A 24,754-nucleotide genomic window follows, 5' to 3' on the forward strand; every position below is an offset into this window, starting at 1 on the left:
TGGTCGATCAGATGGGTGTGGCTCCATCATGGGTGTGGCTCCATCATGGTTGTGGTCGATCGCATGGGTTTGGTGGAATCATGGGTGAGGTGGATCGGATGGGTGTGGTGGATCGGATGGGTGTGGTGGACTCATGGGTGAGGTGCATCGGATGGATGGCTGGCAGTGGTGACCGAGGGTATGGTCCGGGGACAAACGGAGGGTTGAGAGGACAAATTCACCAAAAGCCGCACCAACGGTGTGCGTGTGCACCTAGCTGGGGTACAGGGTGCGGGCCGCGACGGGTGCGCCGGGGGCAGCGGCCGCGGAACGTAGAACGGAGTGTGGACCGGAGAGAAGTCCGGTGCGTGGTACTGTGCATGGTGCGGATCATTGTCCGGTACATAGTGCCGATCGTTGTCCGATGATTCGATGCTCGACTTGCCGTTAGCGGTTGCGCCACCGGCAACATGTGTGACGATGCCTCGTTTCATGCCTGCCTTTCATCACCCCCGGTAAAACCGGGGTTGGGAAAAGCAGGATGTTAGCGAATGATTCAACAGTGACCCCCAAACTCTTTTTTTTTTTGAGGTTTCTTTATTTAAAATCCAAAATAGCTGCCTGACCACGTGACCAATGACGTCATAAATTTACATTTTCCGATGTAATTGTCGAGTACATCACGGTCAAGAAATTTCAAAGTTGTTGTGTGTTGACGAATTATGACACAAACCTAAGGCACCGATGACGTCATTAACCACGCTCCTTCCCCATGCGCACTTCATGACAACAAAGCACGTGCTCGAGTGTCCCCACGGAGGCTCTGCACGGATTAGCCCAGGTTACAAATAGCGGCGTTGGTCCGATGAAGTCATAGGTCACGAATTTGCAACTTGCGGGAGAACCGCTGGTCCGATGGCTACAAACTAAACGCTATGTTGTGGAGGAGCCCGAGGCGGACATTTTGATACCGGTCTAGTCCCAGGGAACCCTCTGGTTCTTGAGATATCCACGACGTGCCACCAAACTGTATAAAGTGAATGGACGTGTGTCATGTGTTCGCAATGCGGAAGTGCCGCGTTCGATCGAGGTACCTACTTTGTCAGGTTCTAGCGGCCTACAATAGGATCCCAGATACCCACAAGTTATTGAGGTACTAGATATGACCCCGGAGTAGCAGACTGTACTGGTCGGACCTCGCTATTTGTTCTGGATGCGGCGGGGCAAGCCAAAAAATTTGGAATAAACGTCTTTGCTTTACGATTTACGTTCCGCCACAGCGGATGACGTCATGGATCACAAAATTGCAATTTTCTCCTAAACCACTGGTCCGATTTGGACCAAATAAAACTATACTGTCGAGGACCTCCATGCGGAGATTTTTGAGACTGGTCCGGACCCTGAAATAGCACTTAATTGCGGAAATCCTATCTGGAGTAATGGTGAAAATCTCAACAATTTATCTGCAATGGCCTTTCTCTGGGCTGAGGCTGAGAAAAATTAAGAGGTTGATGCTTTTGGCTTCATTTGCATTCACTTCGTGATTTGTCGCGACCATTCATCGAGAAATCTCTTGCCAAATTGGTACCACCATTGACTTTCATGGGTACATTTATCCACACTGCAGCCCTGCCCAGGCTGACCAACAGGTGTGGTTTGATATCTGATTGTCCTTCTCATAGCCTTTGCCTGAAGAGGCTTCCCCCACAAAGCAGTGGGGATCCGTTACCCTGAACAAGGGGCCCATACCAGGTACTGTCAGCCGGAGCAAGCCGAGTCAACTTGCATACGGCAGGGACATCACTCCGAGGCAGCAGAAAAACAGCTACCCTGCTACCCTCCACATTGCTATCATCAGTCATCTTGGACAGAGAAAAAGAAGTCGTTTGCTCGATGTGTAAAGGAATCCATTTGGGAAAGAGTTGAATCACCATCTCTCACCAAAAGGGGCAGTTTGCAATTTAATCTGTCATGGTCGTGGGACCAGGCTATAACATCTCTTCCAAATCATCTATAATCGTCACGGGACACCCGGACTGGCCAACAGACCAATTCACACGACCAGCGGTTGAGGTTACGTGGTGATTTCCAAGCTTCTTCTTCATTCCCTTCAACGACTGCCATGATCAAGGTGAGTGGATTCTCGCTGAAACGTCGGCTGTACCAACTTGAAAGTCCAGCCCTTTCAATTATAAACTTTTACTGATGGTGTACATGATGACAATTAGGTACAAAGATGATAGAGGAGATTACAACACAACATTACTTTCTACCCTAAGAGAGAGGAACCTTTGCTTCATAAGTGGATTACTTTCGATCAGAAGGCCCAGGATCTTTCGGTAAATTAAGACAAGGGCACAGGTCAGGTCAAGCGTCACGGATAGACTGGCCAGATTTTGTTTATCTCTGCAATGACTGCTGGACCAACATTGTCATGCAAGACTATTTTGTGTGGAGGAAATAAAAATGGCAGAAGCCGAAGGTGTGGTGCCATCTTTGAGATAAGTCTCTGGTGCACGATCTCATTGTGATGTGGCCCAAAAATCCCATACAGTATCAATTACTTTATTGCAAAGGAAATGTTTCCTTGGAAAATGTTTTGTTACCATTCACTAAAAAGCTCGAGTATGAGCGGGTACCGTGCCGATGATTACATAAGCAATCTTAACTAGTTGGCCGAGTGGGCCCTCTTGTTGCATAACCGCTTTGAACGCTTACAAAGCCCGATTGACATGAAGATTGCTAGCTTTTTTGATATCCCCTTCTCCAGCCAGCTTCACCAAACATCTACTATTTGTCTAACGTTGTAACCCTCACCCCCCCCCCCCCAAAAAAAACAAAACAAAACAAACAACCAAAAAAACTTTTATTTCCCTTTCTCCTCGTGTGCTTTTGCCTCTGCCCACGTGCGCTGTCTCACCCCGCCCCCATTTTCCCCTTGCCTTCCACATTTTGCCCTGTTCAAGTGACTCGTGGTCGTCGCGCTAGGCTTCCTCTCCCCATTGGTATTTTTTGTGAATATAAGATTGTTCTTCACAGTACTGTTTAAATATGTTTCAACTATCCCCTTCAGTGTTTTATTCAGTGGTTTATTACAACACGCTGTTTTTCTTCTTATTTAAAAGGCTCCTTTCAATTTCCTCTTCATCTCATTCCATTTCAAAAAAATATTCAATCTCTTATGATTCCAAATCACTCCATGCTCTAAATTCTCATTCATTCCATCCCTCCTCCATCGTTCTTAAACGAATCGCTAACTTGAAAATCACAACAAACCCAATTTGTTATACTAGGGCATGCCCGTACTATATATATATCTAAAATTATATCCCCCCCCTCTATTTACATGAAATGGTTTGGTCCAAAGCGAACGGCTTGCGAGTACGGTGACAATCCCCCCCCTCTATTTACATGAAATGGTTTGGTCCATTCGCAAAGCCAAAGCGAAAGGCAGTTACGACTCGCAGTTACGATGAATCGCAAAGTAGTTCTAATTAGTTTTAAAACATAGTTTAACGCCAACATAGTTTGCCAACGTGAAATAAATGAATACGCTCTCAAATGTGCCGTCCGAGGCAGAGTGTGTTCGCCACGTTCGGCACACGCGATAGCTCGCTGCTCTCTGATTGGTTGAATCGTTTTTTGGACATAGCTCGGTAAGTACTTGTCCGATTAATATGAAACCTTGAAAAGGCACATCCTCGGGTCCCCAGCAATATACCTGGCAAGTTTAAAGTATATCGGACCCGTGGTTGTCGAGAAACAGCGGTCGCATACACACACACACACAGACAGAGATTAGTGGAATTATAGATAGATATGTTCATCTTTCATTAATCATCCACTTTCTAAACTCCCCCCTTGCCCCTCCCCTTCAAATCTCCCCCCCAACCATCCCTCCCAAATTCTCCCTCCTCCCACCTCCTTCTCAAAGCTGCCTCCTCCCCACTTCCTCTCCCTTCTATGTCATACCCCCACCTCCCCCAACCTTCTACTTTCCTCTGCCCCCCCTCAAACAAACTCTCACTGTGCCTCATTCCATCACCATCAAACCTTTCGTCCTCCTCATCCTTCCCTTTCTTGTAACTCTTCTGTAATCTCTGACACACTATCAACTGCTCTTCCTACATCCCCCTCTCACCCTTCATCTGACCCTACCCCTCCCCTCCCCTGTCCTGCACCCGATGCTCCCCCTCTCTCCTCACTAACGGTATGGACCTCAAACATCCGGGGCCTTCGCTCAAACCTGATTGATCTCTCCATTCAGGTTGCTTCTGAAAATCCAGACTTGATCTGCTTAACAGAAACTTTCCTCCTTCAAGATGTCTCTGATTCCTTAATATCTCTTCCTGGTTACTCCCTCCTCCGGTACGATAGACCTGATCCTCGTCCTGGTGGTGGGGTGGCTATCTTTATCAAAAACTCTCTTCCTCACTATCCCTGCACTGCCCTCTCTCCACCCCACCCACAGGAGTACCTCTGGCTACGGCTTCCTCTCCGCTCCCACCTTTGTTCATATGTGTTCTGTACCGTCCTCCAAACAGAGATGACTCCATTTACATTTCTCTGTCGGACAACATGGACCAACTTCTATCAACTCATCCAAACTCTCTCTTCCTCATATGTGGTGACTTCAACTGTCATCATGCCAGCTGGCTGGGTGTGGGTTCATCTCTCACCAGCCATGGCACCTCAGCAAAGGACTTCTGCGACTCATTGGGACTGACACAATCTGTCAATTTCCCGACCCGGATCTCAGTCAATGGAGTATCTTCTCTTCTGGACTTGGTTATGACTAACTTCCCTGCAAATGTCTGCTGCTCTTCTTCTGCTCCAATCGGTTCTTCTGATCATGTGCTTGTTAAAGTGGACATCTCACTGGCCATTCCCAGAGAGCCTCCTCAGCGCCGACGAGTCTGGCATTTCACTCAGGCCGACTGGCACGGTCTGCAAGCAGCCATCAATCAACTGGACTGGTCTCCCATCTCTAATGCCTCTGACATCAATTCTTCCTGGGAATTCTTCCAAAGCAAACTGCTCTCTCTCATGCACAGATTTATCCCATCTCGTCTTCAGTTGTCTTACCCTTCCTCCCGTCCATGGTACACTGAATCTTGTGGTGAGGCAGTTGCCCTGAAACAACTTGCCTTTGCGTCTTGGAAGGCAAATCCAACTGAAGGCAATCTCAGTTCCTTCCACCAAGCTCGAAACAAGTGTGTTTCTACCCTCAGGAGTGCCAGGAAGCACTATCTCTCCACACTCAAGATTGAACTCTCAAACCTGTCTCCTTCCTCCAAATCCTGGTGGCGTCTGGTCAAATCCGTTTCTGGTGTTTGTTCCCCCTCCATCCCCTCCCTTACCTCAAATGGCTACACAGTTGACACCGCACGAGACAAAGCCGAATGCCTCAACTCTGTGTTTGCCTCAAAATCTTGTGTCCCAAACCCATCTCTCTCTGTTCCCACCTTTCCCAGTCGAACCCAACTGCTCCTGGACTCTGTGTCCTTCTCTCCTGACAAGGTGGAGAAGTTTTTATCAAACCTCGACTCTGATTCTGCAACTGGACCAGATGGCATCAGCCCTCGGGTCCTAAAATCCTGCTCTGCCGCTCTATCTCACCCTCTCTCTGTTCTTTTCACCCTCTCTTTTGCTCAAGGTCATCTGCTAGCATCTTGGAAATCAGCAAACATTACCGTTTTACACAAAAAAGGTGCAAAAACAGATCCTTGCAACTACAGACCAATCAGCCTGCTCCCAATTATCAGCAAAGTCATGGAATCCATCATTGCTTCAGATATCAAATCCTTCCTCTTCTCCAATGGCTTGATCTCTGATCATCAATTTGGATTCAGACCAGGTCATTCTACTCTGGACATGTTGCTTCTGCTGTCTCAACAATGGATGGAGGCCTTCAATGCCAAACAGGAAATCAGAGCTGTCTCACTTGACATATCACGTGCTTTCGATACAGTCTGGCACCCAGCTCTGCTCACCAAACTCACCTCCTATTAGTCTAGTAGGAAGACTAGGTCCCCCTGCACCCCCCGGAGATATACTTCTAATCAGTGTTTCTAGATTGGAAAAAATGTGTAGAAAATGACTAGCTATGGCCCCAAGCTGAAAAAATGTCCCACATACCATTTTTATGCAAATTACTGCTGCAAATTTTATGCAAAATTATGCAAATTTTATGCAAATTTTTGATGAGGAGTAGAGTTGAGGGGTCTTTGAGGGCTTCATCGAGGTGCTCTCGGTTGCAAGACTGGGTCATTCTGAGAAGCACAGCAGGGTCAGAGATCATGATGTTCTCCTCCTCAGTGAATCTCTCCATCAACAGCCTCTCCATTGCCTCACACACTGTTTTGAGGCAAAAGAGGGACTTTGCGTAGGCCTTTCCACTGAGAACACCTTTGAGAGATCCACTTGTTACTAGTTGTGCCTCAAAGAGAATCTCTGCATATCCAGAACCACGCATCTTGTGTCCAGTGAGCATCCCGATGTAGTTCATGGATGTGTGGAAGGGTCCAATCGTTACTACATGACTAGCAAATTCATTTGGCCAGCGCCAGATGATGGGAAGGGCTTTCATGCAGACACCCAGATCAAATGTATTCAGGACCCATCTCTGACCCACCTCAGCAGTTGCTGCCTCGGAACGCTTCAGTAGCTCACGAACAACTGCGTTGTCTGTGATCGGTTGGTGGATAGGCGTGCAGTAGTCGACTGTTGATTTGCTGGGTGGGGGAGAACCAGTTGCAGAGGTGAAACCCCCTAGCCCAGGCACAGGCTGCAGGCCATTGCCATGCCATGCAGGCACCAGGCACAGACCGATCACAGACAACGCAGTTGTTCGTGAGCTACTGAAGCGTTCCGAGGCAGCAACTGCTGAGGTGGGTCAGAGATGGGTCCTGAATACATTTGATCTGGGTGTCTGCATGAAAGCCCTTCCCATCATCTGGCGCTGGCCAAATGAATTTGCTAGTCATGTAGTAACGATTGGACCCTTCCACACATCCATGAACTACATCGGGATGCTCACTGGACACAAGATGCGTGGTTCTGGATATGCAGAGATTCTCTTTGAGGCACAACTAGTAACAAGTGGATCTCTCAAAGGTGTTCTCAGTGGAAAGGCCTACGCAAAGTCCCTCTTTTGCCTCAAAACAGTGTGTGAGGCAATGGAGAGGCTGTTGATGGAGAGATTCACTGAGGAGGAGAACATCATGATCTCTGACCCTGCTGTGCTTCTCAGAATGACCCAGTCTTGCAACCGAGAGCACCTCGATGAAGCCCTCAAAGACCCCTCAACTCTACTCCTCATCAAAAATTTGCATAAAATTTGCATAATTTTGCATAAAATTTGCAGCAGTAATTTGCATAAAAATGGTATGTGGGACATTTTTTCAGCTTGGGGCCATAGCTAGTCATTTTCTACACATTTTTTCCAATCTAGAAACACTGATTAGAAGTATATCTCCGGGGGGTGCAGGGGGACCTAGTCTTCCTACTAGACTATATGGTATTCAGGGAAATCTCCACTCATGGCTTGTGGATTTCCTCTCTGGTCGTAGGCAACGTGTGGCCCTGAATGGATTTCTCTCATCTTCCCTTCCTGTTCTGGCTGGAGTTCCCCAAGGCAGTGTTCTGGGCCCTGTGCTATTTCTGGTCTTCATCAATGACCTCTCCAACTCTCTGGAAAATCCTCTCTATCTCTTTGCTGATGACTCCACTATCTGCCGCTCCATTCCTCATCCCTCAGATCGGCAGTCTGCAGCCTCCTCACTCTCTGCAGACCTGGACAAATCACAGACTGGTCAAACAAGTGGAACATGTCTTTCAATCCTGACAAATCTCACACTCTTACAATGTCTCTCCGAAAGGACCGACTGGACAACCCTCCCATCTACTTTCTCAACAATCCTCTCCAAGAAGTTCTGTCGCTCAAGCTTTTGGGTCTCACTATCTGCCATGATCTTTCTTGGGAAAACCACATTTCCAAGCTGGCCTCCAAAGCCAGTCGCCGACTGGGCATCCTCCGTCATGCGAAGTCCTTCCTTGGCACACCTGAGCTCCTCACCACATACAAGGCTTTCATCCGCAGCGCAATGGAATACTGTTCCCCCCTCTGGGCTGGTGCTCCTGCCTCACACCTTGCTCGGCTTCACGCTGTTGAGGCCAAAGCTTTCAGAATCATTGGAATCTCCTGCGATGTAGTCAACTCCGAGGGCCTTTCATTCACTCACCGCAGGCAGGTTGGTGGTCTTTCTGTCTTCTACCGACTCCTCTCCGGCCTTGCTCCCCCAGCTCTCTCTGTGCTCTGTCCCCCCAATATTCCTTCAGGTCGCACAAGATCTGCCTGCAACCCTCTTATGGTTAAACTGCCAAAGTCTAGGCTCTCTGCTCACCTTCACTCTTTCATTCCCCTTTTCTCCCGCCTCTGGAACAAACTCCCCCACTCCATTCAATCCCACTCCTCCCTCCAGGTCTTTAAAACAGCTGTTCACCACCATCTCTTATCTTCCCCCATCGAAAACCTTGATCTTTTCTACCCCCGGTAATTCACCCCAGAGTCCTTGCAGCGTTCATATGTTTTATTCCTCTCCCACTTCCCCCCAAGTCCTCCCGATGTCCCTGCTCTCAAATGTTGTGTTTGTGTCCTTCCCCCTCTCTCCCCATCTTGTCTGCCGCTCCCCTTGTTTTTTGTGTTTTGTGTGTCGGTTTGTCTTTTTTTGTGATTAATGTTAGCTCTTTCACGAGCCTCGATTTGTATACAAAAAAAAAAAAAAAAAAAAAAAAAAAATTATCTTCTGCCGCAATCAAAATCAATCAGGACACAGTTTCTTCAGGAAAGGGATTTTAGTACACAACAATCAGGCAAATTTAACAAAGGAAAAAATAATGGCTGTTACATTCACAATTATGTGGAGTATGTGGACATCCACATTGTCCACAACAAGACAGACCCACCCTCTGAACCTTATCAATGACTTCACAACTCTGAGGTTGCTGGCACCGCATGCATCGAGGAAAAGAGAAAGAGAAAGCTGGTGTATCTGCCCCTCACACCTTGCACCAAATCGGATGAGCATGTGCCACCAATAATTCTGTTCGTGAGCTCGACTCTCGCTTTTTACGAGAATCTGTACCCACCTACTCGCATTGCCGATCCCCACCCCTCTCCCCCAGTCAGTAGGAGGAGTTTGTCTGCCGACAGATCCTTCCTCCTTGTACCTGATTGGTGTTTCAGTACTCCCAACTTCTGATGACACTTGTTGATTGGCCTTTCCAGTTCTGGTGCACTGTCTCCCTTAAGATGGTCAATTGGTCTCAGATGTTCAACAAACCGATTTGGTGCAGCTGTATGTGGTGTTGAAGCTGGGGGTTTCACTATGGCAGGCTGGGTGAGTGAGGATTCTTTGGCGGAGGGACTGTAAATGGTGCATGTAACATGTGACATGAATGCAGAGAGTGTATAGTAGAGGAAAAGTACAAATGGGATTTCTAACTAAACACTCTCAATGCATATCTGCTCACATGAATGCAATATATACTGTGTTCAGAAAGTATCCGACCTTTATTTTTCGTGCGTAAAAAAAATAGAAGCGAGGGAGGCGTTGATTGGTGCACGTATGTAGGCGATCCTAATGTGCACGCGTGAATTTTTTCCCACCTGCAGAAGCTGTCATTCGACGGCAGACCGCCGATGAGTGAGGACATGTAAGCGAGCGACGTCGGATTTTCGTTTTTGACAAAATGACGGAAAAACTTGAACAACGCTACTGCATCAAATTTTGTGTTTTTTGGCCTCGGGATGTTGGATGCTTCCATTGTGATGACTGCAACTTGGTTTCTGGGTCGTACCCATAAACCCAGGACTCATCGCCAGTGATCACTGTGTTGAGGAAGCTGGGATCGCTGTTCACAGTCTCCAGCATGTCCTGTGCGATCTGCAAACGGAGTTGCTTCTGCTCAATCGTTAGCAGCTTTGGTACGAACTACGCTGAGATTCTCCTGAAGCCCAAATCCTTCTTCATAATGGAATGAACGGTGTTGAATCTTGCAGATCGTTTCCACTTGGGAATCGCCAAGCTTTACACAAAATTTGATGCAGTAGCGTTGTTCAAGTTTTTCCGTCATTTTGTCAAAAACAAAAATCCGACGGCGTTCGCTTGCATGTCCTCACTCATCGGCGGTCTGCCGTCGAATGACAGCTTCTGCAGGTGGGAAAAAATTCACGCATGCGCATTAGGATCGCCTACATACGTGCACCAATCAACGCCTCCCTAGCTTCTTTTTTTTTACGCACGAAAAATAAAGGTCGGATACTTTTTGAACACACTACGTATACTGAATAGTGAAACAGAATACTACGATATAACTAGCTTTACTCTTTGTGTATGTGCTTCAATCTCCCAGGGAATACAAAACTACAACAATATTTTGGAAAACTGGCACTGCGGGCTGGTTTTCAAGTTCCATTTTATTCATTGGGGAGAGATGTGTTTTTAGAATTTGCCTCGTTCTCTGCAGATATTCTCTGTCAATTGTTTTCCGCATTTGTTTTGCGAAATATTTGGTCACCCTCTTCTACTCTGAGGTACATGCCTGATGTTTCATTTTCTTGCTCCTGCATTGTTGTTCTTTGGTCGATATTTATGTTATCCAATGTTGTTGGTCAACCTCTTATGAATGTGCACTCCGCACATTTAGCAGCATTTTACAAGTCGTCTGAATGCTATTTTACCAGTTTTAATGGTTCTGAAAATTTTCCGTCGTTTGGTTCGAAGAACATTAAATCATTAATATACATTAGATGGGTCACTTTTCCTGACCCATTGGACATTATACTGTTTGATGTTCGGGTGTATCCCTGTCCTTGATCATCAATGAGTTTGCTCAGTAGGTCCAGAGCTCGGAAAAACAAGAGGGAGAGAGACAGTCACCCTGGAAGAACACATGTGGTATCTTCACTTCTGGTGTTATCATCCCATTTTGTCAGCACCCATTTTGTCATGTGTCGATTTTTCCGTCTCAGTGCTGCAATATCAATGTGGTATTCCAGAGCTCCGTTACTTACTCAATGAGTTTGATTATTTAGGGATTTAGCTTGGCAGGGTGCATGCATTTTACCATCCACAAATGAGGGACACCAGCAAAAGCTTCTTTGCTTTGTCTATCCTTCAATGCATTTCATGTCATGATAAATGGGAAAATCCTTATTACAAGCAGAACACAAGAAGGGCTTCTCTCGTTTGTTGTAACATCTATTTTCCGCTTTCAGAAGGTGGAACAGAGTCTTCTCAGGACTCAAAGTAGCCACCTCCATTTCGGTAAAACATCACGTTTCACAGTGCAAATTGTGAAAAAATATTCTCAATGTTTTCTACTGAGGATTATTTCCAGGATTGTCATTGTACCCCAGACAGCCTCCAATCGTTAGTTTGTCCGACTATTTTGAAGATCTAAGAGAAGTGTTTATCATTCCCATTTTGTCAGAACTCTTCAGCTTCCAGGTTCTCTTAGCCTCAGTTTCAGATGCCGATTACTTGGTCATTTTCCTGATTTCCACATTATTTCTACCAAAGTCGCTGGGTACTGACCCCTCGATTAGCAATGCCATCTTTTCCTTTTTGTGCACAAGTACAATGTCCTGTTGCAATGCTTTGTTTTTCTGTTCACAATTGATGGGATGATATGGCCACACATGAAATTGCATCCTCATGTTCAACAATCGCTTTCAGTTCATGCTTCCTTGATTTTTCTGAGACTGAGATATTGAATTTTTTTCTGATGTCCAAATGGTGTATGTTGCACACATTGTTGTCCTTTTGTGTCTGCAGTTATTCAGACAGTTGTTTTTTCACATCCTGAAAGAAGGTGACCAGTATTTTCTGTTTCTACCTTGCAGAACCTACACTTTTTGCATAAGAGTTAAGAGCTAGAACACTGAATGGATCAGGACACAACAGAACAAAAGGAGGAGCAACAGGGGGAGGAGGGATGGGAGGGAAACACCAACAGCAGAGTTGAAGGATAAAATAGAGGGAGAGTTGGGCAAATAAGACGAGTATGAAGGAAAGAGGTAGTGGTGGATGCATGGGGTCGACAAGATGGATACAGAAGCAAACTCTTCGGAAATTTGGAAGAGGGCGGGTTTGGAGTGGATTGTTAACAGGGGTAGAAAATATCACAGATTGGATGAGGGGAGAGTGGAGTGGCGTGACTTGAGATGGTGGTGAATTGGATCAAACGTGCTATCTTCTTGAAGACCTGTCGGGCTTAACCTGAAGGTCTTCTCTTCTTTGTCTTTTGTGCGTGGATTTTTGATGCCGCTTCAACTTTCATTGATACCACAATACCTTGGTGCACACAAAGCACTTGTAGGGCTTCTATCGTGTGTGGATCGTTTGATGTCAAGATAAATGTGATGAAAGAGAAAAACTCCTGTTACATTCAGAACATGTGTAGGGCATCTCTCCGGTATGTATTACTTGATGCCACTTCAAATTGGAGAGGTCAACAAAAGCATTGAAGCATTAAGAGTACTTGAAAGGTTAATCTCCAGTGTATTATTTGATGTCGCTTCAAATTGAAGAGATGAGTAAAAGCCTTAAGGCATTCAGATCACTTGCAAGGTTTATCTCTGGTGTGTATTATTTGATGTCGCTTCAACTTGTAGAGATCAATAAAAGCCTTAACGCATTCAGAGCATTGGAAAGGCTTCTCCCCGGTGTGTATCATTTCATGCCGCTTCAACCCTGAGATGCTACCAAAAGTCTTGAGGCATTCAAAGCACTTGAAAGGCTTCTCTCCTGTGTGTATCCTTTTATGTACTTGGAAACTTGATGAAAAAGCAAAATCCTTGCCGCACACAGTACATTTATAAGGCCTCTCTCCTGTGTGTTTTCTTTGATGTTTTTGTAAAGATGATAATTGAGGAAAATCCTTCCCACACACAGTACATTTATAAGGCCTCTCTCCTGTGTGTGTTCTTTGATGTACTTTTAAAGATGATGAATAAGCAAAATCCTGCCCGCACACAGGACATTTATAAGGCCTCTCTCCTGTGTGAATTCTTTGATGTACTTGAAAAGTTGATGAAAAAGCAAAATCCTTGCCACACACAGGACATTTATAAGGCCTCTCTCCTGTGTGTTTTACTTTTTGATGATTCAAGGATGCTAACCAAGAAAATTCATTGTTGCACACAGTGCACTTGAAAGGTTTCTCTCCCGTGTGCATCCATCGATGCTTTTTCAAACGTGAAGCAAAAGGAAACGCCTTGTTGCGTTCAGAACACAGTTGGGGTGTCTCTTCTCTGTGTATTCGTTGACACGTTTGTAAAAATGATGAACGAGGAAAATTCTTGCTGCACACAGGACATTTACAAGGCTTCTCTTCGGCGTGTTCCACTCTCTGATAATTCAAGGATGCCAACCAAGAAAATTCCTTGCTGCACACAGTGCACTTGTATGGCATCTCACGTCTGGGTATTGCTTGACATAACTGGGAACTTGACTTGGAATAAGAAACCATTTTCAATTGATTCTCTGCAAAGACAATTTAGAAAACCATCAATAAATCATTGTTACTGTGAAACATGCATCATTTAAAAAAAGCACAATGTGCAGTACTCCATTTTCATCGAAAACTGGCCCAAAAGGGCAAAGGGACAAACTGGACAAAGGAGGGTGCACCCACGCCAATCCCCCTCCCCCCTCACTCTCTCTGGTACTGACTGTGTGGCGGGCGGTCGCAGAAGTCATCGCTCTCGGGTTCTGGGCTTGGTTGCAGGTGGTGGTGCATCTTTGGCTCGTGAGCGCATGTGGAAAAAGATTGATCAAGAGCGCTTCGGGGCAGTCATCTTCGCGAGGAAGAATCCGTGTCCCCCCATTTCATTCTTGTATTGTGAATTTTCCTTGTTGTGTGTGTTTATTTGTTTGTGGGTTCGAGTAATAAACCCTGTTTGAACTGCCGCCTCGGAGTTGACTGTTCGGCTATCTGCCGAAAACTGGTTTTCATCAGCCACAAACTCGACAAGTGGTGTTTGGAGTTTGGGATTCGAATCCTGTGAGACACTCAGTGTCCGGGGTGAGAGTGCAACACTCAACGAGTGCAAATTGCATGAAGCTTTTGGACTCTAAATTTTAAATGATCGTCTTTCTGTCATCGAGCGGGAGGGGATCGTATAACCGAGGTCCAAATTTTATAGCGATTGGTGTCGAGACGCAAGGGCAGCGTGGGAAATTTAAATTCTTTTTTGTGAGGAGATGAAGTGCGAGCAGGGAAAACGGCTAGTCATGTAATGGCGGACATGAACGAAATGGAGCCGCTGGAAGGGAACGCGGCTGAAGTAAATGGGTCGGGGGTAAATGAGTTTGAGGATAGGATTGGCACCCTCGTCCCGAGCGTTCAAACCCCATACCCCACAATGGCGGAAATGAGACTCAGGGAGCAGATCCGATGGCTGTCCAGGCCATGCTGATAAATTTTATGGGACGATTGGAAAAAAGGATTGATGGAATAATGGCTAAAGCAAATGCCTGTCGTGAACAAAGGGATGCCCAAATTTTAAAAAATGAAAGCCGAAAGAGAGCAAACAAATGAAATGAGAGAAATAAGGGAAATAAATGAAGAAACGGATCATCACGTAATGGCGACTCTTCGAGCTGTCTTCCTTGATATATCACGTGCCTTCAATACGGTCTGACACCCCGCTCTGCTCACCAAACTATCCTCCTACGGTATCCATGGAAATCTCCACGCATGGCTGGCGGACTTCCACTCTGGTCGTCGTCAACGTGTGGCCCTGAATGGATTTCTCTCATCTCCCCTTCCTGTTCAGGCTGGAGTTCCCCAAGGCAGTGTTCTGGGCCCTGTGCTTTTTCTGGTCTTCATCAATGATCTCTCCGACTCTGGAAAATCCTCTCTATCTCTTTGCTGATGACTCCACTCTCTGCCGTTCCATTCCTCATCCCTCAGATCGGCAGTCTTCAGCCTCCTCACTCTCTGCAGACCTGGACAAAATCACAGACTGCTCAAACAAGTGTGATAAATCTCACACTCTCACTTTGCCTCTCCGAAAAGACCGTCTAGACAACCCTCCCATCCACTTTCTCAACAATTCTCTCCAAGATGTTCTGTCATCAATCTCTTGGGGCTCACAATCTGCCATGATTTTTCCTGGAAAAAACACATTTCCAAGCTGGCCTCCAAAGCCAGTCGCCGACTGGGCATTCTCCGTCATGCAAAGTCCTTCCTTGGCACACCTGAGCTCCTCACCACAAACAAGGCTTTCATCCGCAGCTCAATGGAATACTGCTCTCCCCTCTGGGCTGGTGCTCCTGCCTCACACCTCGCTCGGCTTCACGCTGTTGAAAGCAAAGCTTTCAGAATCATTGGAATATCCCGCGATGAAGCCGAATTGTGAGGGCCTTTCACTCACTCACTGCAGGCCGGTTGGTGGTATTTCTGTCTTCTTCCAACTCCTTCTGGCCTAGCCCCCCCAGCCCTGTCTGTGATCTGTCCCCCAAGTACTCCTGCAGGTCGCACAAGAACTGCCTGCAACCCTCTTCTGGTCAAACTGCCAAAATTAAGACTCTCTGCTCACCTTCACTCTTTCATTCCTCTTTTCTCCGGCATCTGGAACAAACTCCTCACTCTCTCACTCTCTTCAATCCCACTCATCCCTCCAGGTCTTTAAAACAGCTGTTCACCACCATCTCTTATCTTCCCCCATCCAAAACGTTGATCTTTTCTACCCCCGTTAATTCACCCCAGATCCACTTTTCTGAAATACCGACTTCTTTCCTGGAAGTCATAGCAGTGTCCATATGTTTTTTTTAACTCTCCCACCCCACCCCCCTTCCCTCGCCCCATGACCTCTTCCTCCCACAGATCTCCCGATGTCCCTGCTCTCAAATGTTGTACTTGTATGCTTCGCCCTCTCTCCCCATCTTGTCTCCCACTCCCTTCATTGCATGTTTTATGTGTCTGTGCATGTTTTCATGATCAATGTGCTTGCTCTTACACGAGCCTCAATTGTATAGACAAAAAAAAAAAAAAAAAAAAAGGAATGAAAAGAGAATTGACAAAGTGGAAGAGGACCTGGAAGGCTATCACACCTGTGTGGATGGCAGAATGCACCAGCAGAGAGAGGCAGAGGAATTTGTGAAGCTCCAGATTGGTGGTTTAGCAGAAGAGGTAAAGGATTTGGAGGCTTGTGTGACAGAACAAGCGCGGGTGTTTATTAGTAAAGGCCTGTGGCGGCCACAATTGACTGGGGAAAGGGTGAATGAAATGTTGCAGGAGTGGCTGGAGACTTGGGACAATACCATCAAGGGAGAGGTTTCTCAGGTCCAACAGAGTCTGCAAGACGAGGTGAGTCAGTCTGTTAAGCACATCCAGGATGAGGTTAAGGTGACCCAGGCAGTGGCGTAGTGATGGGGGGGGGGGGGGGCGGGGGGAGGACGGGCAGAGGGAGCGACTGCACCAGGCGCATCGTGGATGGGGCGCCAAAGGACACCTTCAAAAAAACGTTTTCATGCTCCATTTGGTTGTATTGTATATACATAAATTACAATGCAACGAGCTCGTGAGATCACGAGCAGCAACTTTCAGAACCACGTTTTCGGGTTTAAATTCCGTGCTATGTGTCAATGTGTCAGGTCGATGTTTTCAAACTCCTTTCCATCCGGATTCACTTTTTTCCTAATTCCTATTTCTATCACCTCTCACAGTAAATACATCCGTGTTACGGTGTTGCTGCCTTCTGCGTAGATCTCTTATCTTGTATAATGAGGTTTAATATGCACTCGTGAACATGTAGATTGCCCATTGGCCCAAGGGATAGAGGGGTGTAATTGTTGGACGTTTGTTAAGTAATTACGTTGATCAAATCTAGATATCTCACAGTGTTATGTCCCAAACAGCGACGGCCCGGATCATGTGACAACTGAGTTATTTAACTTCCTTGCCTTCCTCTGCTGCTCTGTCTCATCAGCTCTCGTCTCCAAGCCATAAAAATACCACACCATGCAGCATGCATGTTTGATGTAGTTTTTGTTAACGGCCTTGTAGCATACCTGCCTGCTGTGCTGCTTCAGCATTAGTTTACCTTTCACCAAGCCCAGGTCTGCTTGGACCATGGCGGAGATTATACGTTCATTTCATTATTGCCAAATGGTCCATATATTTATTATTGTTACCTTAAAACTTCGACTATAATGCGCCCCTGTGAATAACGCGCACCCCCAACTTGGACTTTTGTCACGGTGTAAAAATCTGCAGACCTATATATATATAATACGCACCCCCATTTCAGCACTCAAATGAAAAAAATATCGACGTAAAACGTGTTATTACATCTGTCAAAAACGGCGTAGTCCATCTCAACCACGATTGTCGGCCAGGATTTCGTAATAGTTGAACAGAGCGGTGCCAATGAAAGAATATCACGGCAGGTCAAGGAACTAAATTTACGACAGTGGTAAATCGTATCAATCACGGTGTTCAGTTGTGATTGCGCAAAGTTTAAACACAGCAGCGCATATTAAATAAACGGCGGAAGTCGGATAGCAATCCAACAAAGCAACCCATAACCTATTGTCGGACGACAATCACGTGGTACTCAAGTTGCAGATAATTGGCTGTTGTTGCGGTTTTGCAAAAAAGAACAAACCCCCTATAGTTAATTACATGACAACATGTAGCCTGCAGTAGTCAGTTATTCTTATTAACTGTAAAGATTATCTCCCTTCCCATTGTGTAAGAATTAAAACAGATAGGCGTTGAGTTTAGGCAGGATTCAAACCTTCGTATGGTTGAAGAACAACGACGTGGTGATGTGCAGGTCGGCGTGGCTAAAATTACAGTCCATGTGATCAACCCGACTGTGGTAGGCGTGGCTAAAAGAACCACCCACGTCACCAGCAGGTAACCAATGAGAGGGTGTGGGCGTGTAAGCAGCCAATGAGAGATCGTGGACACGTGAACAACCAATGAGAGGTCGTGGACACATAAAACAACCAATCAGGTCTGGACTTTTCCCAAGCAAACTTCGCCTGCAATCTACCAGCATTACCTCGGCCAATGGGAGCCTGTGGAACATTCTAGGAAGGTTTTCGACCTGATATAAACCCCATGTTCATGGCACTTTTCTCTGTCTTCTCTCTCTGGCTGCCCTCTCATCGTGGTCCTTCGAGCTGGCTGTCCTCCATGCTGGTTCGTCCTTTCTGCGCTCGACCTTCGTTCCTTGTAGTGTTTCATCCAAGCTGGGTCGTCACCTGCGCTGGATCGTTCCCCGTCCTGGATCATCGTTCCTGCTGACTTTGGTGCGGCGGGTCGTCCAGCGGACCCTTCTGCAAGCTGCGCATCCTGAACAGGCCGTGAGCTGCACACGGAAGCTGGCGAACCCTAAGCTGCACATTGCTCGGTATGAGTTTGACCTGTGCGTTTCATTCCCAGTTTCTTTCCCATCCAGTTTTTGATAAATTTGTATTGGCCTTCCCTTCCAGCTCCAACTGATAATTTAAAATAAATATAAATTTGCACTCAGTTCCTTTTTATTGATACGTGTTGGGTTCTGATTTACAGTGTAAATTCAATCAAGAGCACAAAATATATTTGGCCGCCCTCCCCCACCATCCCACGGCAGAGGACACCAATGGTGTCATGATGGTGGATGGGTGTGACTCCAAGCACCATCCACCCAATTCCCCCTCCACCATTCCCCACAACCCCTAATCCACCATCACCACCACTAACCCACAGTCACCATTCCCACCATCCCTCACTCCCTGAGAAAGCAGGCGTGGTCAAAGATGCCTATCTCTCTGAAGCAAAATGTGGTGAAGCGTGTGGAGCAGGCCGAGCCAGGCTAGTTTTCTCAACTTGCCTCTTCTTACTCCGAAACGAATATAACTCCATCTCCACTCTTATTTTGAAACCTAATAAATGCCTACTGCTTCTTAATATTACTCCTTACAATATCCCAGAGGAATGGTTATTGATCAAACCACCAGCCAAACACACACAAGGACACCAAATCTCAGGGATTAAGATGCAGACACCATGGAGGATTTTAGGGGGGAAGACTCGAGGAAAATTTCATTTTTTCCAATGCAAGTGCATGAATAAATGCTTCTGTTTCCATTGATAACATTAAACGGAATTTAGGTCTTTTTGAAACAGGAGAGGGGGGGGGGGGGGAGTTGGGGGAGGGCGGGAAACGCCAACTAATCTTCGCTTTGCAAGGCATCGAGTTGAATTAACCCAGCCAGCCTTTAACTTTAAAAGATGATGAAAGCCCTGTCAACCAGAAGCAACAGACCCAAGGTGTCACCATCATGCTAGCATTTAAAATGCAACAACCAAATGTGGTTGAATTAAGTTCCATCATGAAAATTTTGTATCAGGAATCCAACGTCCAGGACACGTGACAATATCAGGGATATTTTGGCGTTTTCGATTTTTTTCATCTTTTTTCTTTAAATCATGGGTGTGGTGCAATAAAATGGGTGTAGTGGAATCATGGGTGTGGTCCATCGGAAGGATGGGTGTGGTGAAATCACGGTTTGTGGTCTTTCGGATGGATGTGGCTCCATCATGGCTGTGGTCAATCGGATGAGTGTGGCTCCATCATGGGTGTGGTCGATCAGATGGGTGTGACTCCATCATGGGTGTGGTCAATTGGATGGGTGTGGCTCCATCATGGTTGTGGTCGATCGCATGGGTTTGGTGGAATCATGGGTGAGGTGGATCGAATGGGTGTGGTGGACTCATGGGCGAGGTGCATCGGATGGATGGCCTGGCAGTGGTGACCGAGGGTATGGTCCGGGGACAAATGGAGGGTTGAGACGACAAATTCACCAAAAGCCGCATCTACGGTGTGCGTGTGCACCTAGCTGGGGTATGGGTGCGGGACGCGACGGGGCATAGGCCGCGGAACGTAGAACGGAGTGTGCACCGGAGAGAAGTCCGGTGAGTGGTACTGTGCATGGTCCGGTGCATGGTCGCCGGCCCCTCGACTTGCGGTTAGCAGTTGCGCCACCTGCAACATGTGTGACGATGCTTCGTTTCAGGCCTGCCTTTCGTCACCCCCGGTAAAACCGGGGTTGAGAAAAGCAGGATGTTAGCGAATGATTCAACAGTGACCCCAAACTCGTTTTTTTTTTAGAGGTTTCTTTATTTAAAATCCAAAATAGCTGCTTGACCACTTGACCAATGACGTCATAAATTTACATTTTCCGATATAATTGGAGAGTACATCACTGTCAAGAAATTTCAAAGTTGTTGTGTGTTGAGGAATTATGACGACAAACTTAAGGCACCGATGACGTCGTTAACCACGCTTCTGCCCCATGCGCACTTCATGACAACAAAGCAGGTGCTCGAGTGTCCCCACGGAGGCTCTGCATGGATTAGCCCAGGTTACAAATAGCGGCAGTGGTCCGATGAAGTCATAGGTGTTCCGGATTCGGCCCTAATTATTGTTGGTATTATTATTATTGTTGGTTCTCAGTAAGGGTTATTGTGGTTAAAAGGTTTAAAAGCGCTCATGACAAAAATGATGCCGGAAATCGGATAGGGCACCGGAAGAGGTGGAGCGAGGCAGAAGAGCGCGTGAGGCAGAGGTGAAACGAGGCGTTTTGTAACAGCTCCGCACCCAGCGTGGGCGAGCGTCCATGGAGAAGGAACGTTGAGGCCTGGAAAGGAATCTCGTGCGATCGTTGATATCGCTGGTGTCGTGGAAAAGCCTGCGAAGCCAGGTGCAGGTGGGAGATTCCGGAGAATCTTCGCCTAGAGGTTGCGGCCCGAGGAAGAACCGACCGCCATTTCGGGGACCTCGCGCGTCGTTCGCGGACCCTTGGTTAGCCGTGTCCATGGGTCCCGCCCTCCGGTGGTTTGTCGAGGATGTGTGTGCGCGACAGCGGCCTTTGAAGAATACGGTGCGGTTCGCGACTGCCCGGTGTAAGTGCACGTTTGGATAGCGTCTTTGGGATTCCTCTTTCCACCGCCAATTGGGGTTGGCTGGGACCACGTGACGGTCCCCTCCTTCCCTCCATCTCCTTACCTGCCTCATCGCCATCGCCTCTTTGCCTGGAGCACCATTGTGTTCTAGAGACATTGAGAAGGACTCTGTTTCAGTCCCTAGGGGGGGCCGTGAGTTTGAACTAGGTTACCTTCTTAAGATTGGATTGTAGGGTTGATTGCCCCCATTGTTGTATGGTTCTTTTTTGTGTGCTTTTAATATATTGTTTATTCATCACCCTTGGTGTGGTTTCATTATTGGTTAATTTCAACCAAGGATAACATATCTTTCTGCCGGGGACCCTCTCGGGGTTCGGAGGTTTACCGAGACCAGGGGATTGGGGAGGACCCCGTAACATAGGTCACGAATTTGCAACTTGCGGGTGAACCACTGGTCCGATGGCTACAAACTAAACGCTGTGTTGTAGAGGAGCCCGAGGCGGACATTTTGATTCCGGTCTGGTCCCAGGGAACCCTCTGGTTCTCGAGGTATCCACGACGTGCCACCAAACTGTATAAAGTGAATGGACGTGTGTCATGTGTTCACAATGCGGAAGTGCCGTGTTCAATCGAGGTACCGACTTTGTCAGGTTCTTGCGGCCTACCGGAGGGTCCCAGATACCCACAAATTATTGAGGTACTAGATATGACCCCGGAGTAGCCGACTGTACCAGTCGGACCTCTCTATTTGTTCTGGATTCGGCGGGGCTAGCCCAAAATTTTTGAATAAACGTCTTTGCTTTACGATTTACGTTCCGCCACAGCGGATGACGTCATGGATCACAAAATTGCAATTTTCTCCCAAACCACTGGTCCGATTTGAACCAAATAAAAACTATACTGCAGAGGACCTCCATGCAGAGATTTTTGAGACTGGTGCGGACCCTGAGTCCCCACTTGGTCTCGAGATGGCACTTAAATGCGGAAATCCCGTCTGGAGTAATGGTGAAAATCTCAACAATTTATCTGCAATGGCCTTTGTCTGGGCTGAGGCTGAGGTAAAATGAAGGGGTTGATGCTTTTGTCTCCATTTGCATTCACTTCGTGATTTGTCGCGACCATTCATCGAGAAATCTCTTGCCAAATTGGTACCACCATTGACTTTCATGGGCACATTTATCCACACTGCAGCCCTGCCCAGGCTGACCAACAGGTGTGGTTTGATATCTGATTGTCCTTCTCATAGCCTCTGCCTGAAGAGGCTTCCCCCACAAGGCAGTGGGGATCCGTTACACTGAACAAGGGGCCCATACCAGGTCCTGTCAGCCAGAGCAAGCCGAGTCACTTGCATAATGCAGGGACATCACTCCGAGGCAGCAGAAAAACAGCTACCCTGCTACCCTCCACATTGCTATCATCAGTCATCTTGGACAGAGAAAAAGAAGTCGTTTGCTCGATGTGGAAAGGAATCCATTTGGGAAAGAGTTGAATCACCATCTCTCACCAAAAGGGGCAGTTTGCAATTTAATCTGTCACGGTCGTGGGACCAGGCTATAACATCTCTCCCAAATCGTCTACAATCGTCTACAATCGTCACGGGACACCCGGACTGGCCAACAGACCAATTCACACGACCAGCGGTTGAGGTTACTTGGTGATTTCCAAGCTTCTTCTTCATTCCCTTCAACAACTGCCATGATCAAGGCGAGTGGATTCTCGCTGAAACGTCGGCTCTACCAACTTGAAAGTCCAGCCCTTTCAATTATAAACTTTTACTGATGCTGTACATGATGACAATCAGGTACAAAGATGATAGAGGAGATTACAACACAACATTACTTTCTACCCTAACAGAGAGGAACCTTTGCTTCACAAGTGGATTACTTTCGATCAGAAGGCCCAGGATATTTCGGTAAATTAAGACAAGGGCACAGGTCGGGTCAAGCATCACGGACAGACTGGCCATATTTTGTTTATCTCTGCAATGACAGCTGGACCAACATTGTCATGCAAGACTATATTGTGTGGAGGAAATAAAAATGGCAGAATCCGAAGATGTGGTGCCATCTTTGAGATAAGTCTCTGGTGCACGATCTCATTGTGATGTGGCCTAAAAATCCCACACAGTATCAATTACTTTATTGCAAAGGAAATGTTTCCTTGGAAAATGTTTTGTTACCATTCACTAAAAAGCCCGAGTATGAGCGGGTACCGTGCCGATGATTACGTAATCAATCTTAACTAGTTGGCCGAGTGGGCCCTCTTGTTGCATAACCGCTTTGAACGCTTACAAAGCCCGATTGACGTGAAGTTATCTTCTGCCGCAATCAAAATCAATCAGGACACAGTTTCTTCAGGAAAGGGATTTTAGTACACAACAATCAGGCAAATTTAACAAAGGGAAAAATAATGGCTGTTACATTCACAATTAGGTGGAGTATGTGGACATCCACATTGTCCACAACATGACAGACCCACCCTCTGAACCTTAACAACGACTTCACAACTCAGGGGTTGCTGGCACCACATGCATCGAGGAAAAGAGAAAGAGAAAGCTGGTGTATCCTGCCCCTCACACCTTGCACCAAATCGGATGAGCATGTGCCACCAATAATTCTGTTCGTGAGATCGGCTCTTGCTTTTTACGAGAATCTGTACCCACCTACTCGCATTGCAGATCCCCACCCCTCTCCCCCAGTCAGTAGGAGGAGTTTGTCTGCCGACAGATCCTTCCTCCTCGTACCTGATTGGTGTTTCAGTACCCCAACTTCTGATGACACTTGTTGATTGGCCTTTACAGTTCTGGTGCACTGTCTCCCTTTTTTTTTTTTTGGATACTGAATCGAGGCTCGTGAAAGAGCTGACATTGACTTCACAAACAAATCAACCAGACAAACAAAATATATAAAAAGAGGGAGCGGAAGACAAGAGAAGGGGAAGCACACAAACACTTGAGAGCACACAACATTTAAGAGCAGGGAGATGTGTGGGAGGGAGAGGGCTTGGGGGGAGGAGGCATGGGAAGGGGGGGGGGGGGGGGAGGGAGAAGTATAAAACACAAGGACACCAAGGACTTCCAGGACAGAAGTTGGTATTTCAAAAAAGTGCATTTGGGGTGAAATTAGTGGGGATAGAAAAGATCAAGGTTTTGGATGGGGGAAGATAAGAGATGGTGGTGAACAGCTGTTTTAAAGACCTGGAGGGTGGAGTGGGATTGAAGAGAGTATGGGAGTTTGTTCCAGAGGCGGGAGAAAAGAGGAATGAAGGAGTGAAGGTGAGCAGAAGAGTCTTGATTTTGGCAGGCTGGGTGAGTGAGGATTCTTTGGCGGAGGGACTGCAGATGGTGCATGAAACATGTGACATGAATGCAGAGAGTGTATGGTAGAGGAAAAGTACAAATGGGATTTCGAACTAAACACTCTCAATGCATATCTGCTCAAATGAATGCAATATATACTGAATAGTGAAACAGAATACGACGATATAACTAGCTTTACTCTTTGTGTATGTGCTTCAATCTCCCAGGGAATACAAAACTACAACAATATGTTGGAAAACTGGCACTGCGGGCTGGTTTTCAAGTTCCATTTTATTTCTTGGGGAGAGATGTGTTTTTAGAATTTGCCTCGTTCTCTGCAGATATTCTCTGTCAATTGTTTTCCGCATTTGTTTTGCGAAATATTTGGTCACACTCTTCTTCTCTGAGGTACATGCATGATGTTTTATTTTTTTGCTCCTGCATTGTTGTTCTTCGGTCGATATTTATTTTATCCAATGTTGTTGGTCAACCTCTTATGAATGTGCA

At 46.6% G+C, this 24,754-nt stretch overlaps 1 pseudogene; it reads right to left on the reverse strand.

Annotated features, from left to right (window-relative positions):
* Positions 1-11,521: 11,521 nt before the first annotated feature.
* LOC144892108 (uncharacterized) lies at positions 11,522-13,458 on the reverse strand (annotated as a pseudogene).
* Between the last annotated feature and the right edge of the window lie 11,296 nt (positions 13,459-24,754).

This window comes from Myxine glutinosa, chromosome 5 (genome assembly GCF_964187855.1).
Source record: "Myxine glutinosa chromosome 5, kmMyxGlut1.1, whole genome shotgun sequence".
Taxonomy (NCBI): domain Eukaryota; kingdom Metazoa; phylum Chordata; class Myxini; order Myxiniformes; family Myxinidae; genus Myxine; species Myxine glutinosa.